Genomic DNA, 230 nt, shown 5'->3' with positions numbered 1-230 from the left:
TATATATATATATATATATATATATATATATATATATATATATGTATATATGTATATATATATATATATGTATATATGTATATATGTATATATGTATATATGTATATATATTATACACATAATTAGTATAGTACATTCACATTATATACGTGTATATGATTATATTTAGGAAAACACGTATATATGTATATATATATATATATATATATATATATATATATATATTTGTG

The sequence above is a fragment of the Eimeria mitis genome, genomic scaffold (genome assembly GCF_000499745.2).
Source record: "Eimeria mitis Houghton genomic scaffold, Emh_scaff4382, whole genome shotgun sequence".
NCBI lineage: Eukaryota > Apicomplexa > Conoidasida > Eucoccidiorida > Eimeriidae > Eimeria > Eimeria mitis.
This window is presented reverse-complemented; position numbering follows the sequence as displayed.